The following is a 2,500-nucleotide window of genomic DNA, read 5'->3' as shown; positions in this document are numbered from 1 at the left end:
CAAAAAATGGTATAATTGCCCATTTTTAACGGATTTTTACCCCAAACAGGTCACCTAGAATTTTCGGGTGCCTTTTTTCTGGTTGAAATTTTCGAAAAGGTAAGTTTTGATCCCAATAATTTTCGGATCACTAGACTTTCAGCTAGGAAATCCTAACAGATGAAAAGATTGTAGGGATGAAAATATGCCTATATCTGCCTTTTAAATACTGAAAGGCGTTTAACAATGCTATGTTTTTAAACACATGCTATGTTTTAAGTGGTTTTGAACTATATTCTCTTTGGGTGCCCCTGAAATTGCTCGTGAAGATTGTTGGATCTTGGTTGTGGACGGCTCGTGTAGCCTATACAATTCCAAATCGCACGAATTACATTGGAATTCATACACAACGCATTGTTCTTTTACAAGTGTGGGCTTTGTTTCCGTAAATTTAAAATCTTCAGATAATTTCCTACATGTGAAAACTGGTTGTAATACACGATCGATTTTCTTTCCAAGGTCGCTTTAATAGTTGCCTGCGCACGGAGTCGGCAGATTTCTGATTTTTGAAAGGCAAGGTTATTCGTACATGGCTGTTGACTGCATGGCTTAATACGGTTTTTGTTTTTTTTAGTTTGTGTTTGTTTTGCCTCTTTATGATCGAGTTACTCTCAACAGATTTGCGGGCACGCTCGCCGAAGGAGGAACACGCTGGTTCACTTAATGAGCACTTTCGCTCGACTTAGAAACACGCTGGTTCAAGAACAAAGAAAGAAGGCACTCTACTAGAGTACTCTATTGAAGTGCACACAGTTGAAATACCACAAAAAGAACGCAAACAAGCGTATAAAACTTCAGAGTTTACTTAGGTACCTTTTACTCTCCCACCTCCAATTTCACAAGCCACAGGCACGGACTGACCTCGTCGCTCTCTCAAAGTCACATGGAAGCGAGGGAAGCCATGACGTCACAAGCAAAGTTTCCCGCGATGTCATTGGCTTATTTTTTCTATTATTTTTTCTCTGGATCACTCTGCATTTTTTTCGCCTGCAGCTCGATTCTTTCACGCACGGCCCTATAATGCTGACGTCTCGCGATCCTCGCCTTTTGGCTCGGATCGCTCGTGGCAATAACAATTTCTTATTTTCATTTTCAACGAAATACCACTTCGTCTCACAGCTCATCGGAACACCTGTATTTTTGCCAGCCAGCAAGATTCCTCTGGGGACAGATAAAGTGAGGGACAGATTCGTTTGGTGCCCCTGATAAAAAGGTGGTAAAAAACTTAAAACATTGGTATTTGTGGAAAGGAGAGTACGTATGTAGATTTTGCCCAAAAAAACTACTTGAGAAGGGGTTGTGTACCAGAAAATGAACTAAAATGGCAATAAAAAGGCCCAAACGAATCTTTGCTACCACAAAAATGGTGTTTTTCTGGCACAAATAGTGGCAAATCACTCCAATGTGGTGCCAAAAATTTAAATCTCATTTTGGAATATCCCCAGGGGTTTTAGAACGTGTATAACATTAACAGTTAATGCAATACATGTTTCTGCTGACCCGAACCTGTAATTCAGTATTATTGTGTAAATAATTATTATTTCGTTGTTAACTAACATCAAGGCGACGACGCAAATGTATTAATAATTCATGAGCGAAAAAGCCTCTCAAATGCCATGCATAGATATTTAAATTAAGAACTTTATTTGTTTACTTGTTTATTTGTTTATGAGCATTACAATATGATCCATAGTCCTAGGCGACCGCAATTAGCGAAGCTATTCTGGGCGGGCCACCTTTCTTAAAGACAGTCCTGTCTCTGTTCTTGAAGCAGCATATTAGTAAATAAAATGCCCAAAGTACATACAAAATCAGAAATCAGTAATTAGTTAATTAATTAAGACACAGTTAATCAACATTCAAAGGTGAAAATATGACTAATTACAATTGTAAAAGGATTATATTTGAGTTTAAATTTAGATTTATCAGAAAGCTACTTTAACTTTAACTAGCGGAGAGATGTGTTTGCAAATGTCGGTGTGCAGCGTAAATCAACATTTATCTCCTCATTTCTATTAGTTTAAACAGCCGAATTGCTTTGAGGTTCACGCTTAAACGGGGTTCGGTTTTTGATACGAAGTTTCATTGGACAAGCTATTCCAAACGCTTACACCTATTCATAGCAAAAGAAAATAATTAATAGTGGTTAGTTCTAGAGGTTTACGTTCAACAGCACGCTCTTCAAGCTTAGCACTTAAGCGTTTAAGTTCTTTGCCAGCAAAGACCCTAAATCGCTCAAAATCATCAAATCCTTTACTCAAAAATTCTAAGCTTTGCACTGTGTTCATCTTTCGTTGCTGCAGGTTTCTTTGAGTGCTCCAGTAAGCATCTCCATCATCTTAGAAATTCTCATCCGCCATGACAGACAGTTGATCCTTAAGATTGCCGTTCTCTCTCTAAGGCTCGCCAAATAATTTAGACTCACGGCATTCTTGGTTTTCTCGGAAAACAATTAAAGAAA

Source organism: Montipora capricornis, unplaced genomic scaffold (assembly GCF_036669925.1).
Source record: "Montipora capricornis isolate CH-2021 unplaced genomic scaffold, ASM3666992v2 scaffold_404, whole genome shotgun sequence".
NCBI classification, from domain to species: Eukaryota; Metazoa; Cnidaria; class Anthozoa; order Scleractinia; family Acroporidae; genus Montipora; species Montipora capricornis.
This window is presented reverse-complemented; position numbering follows the sequence as displayed.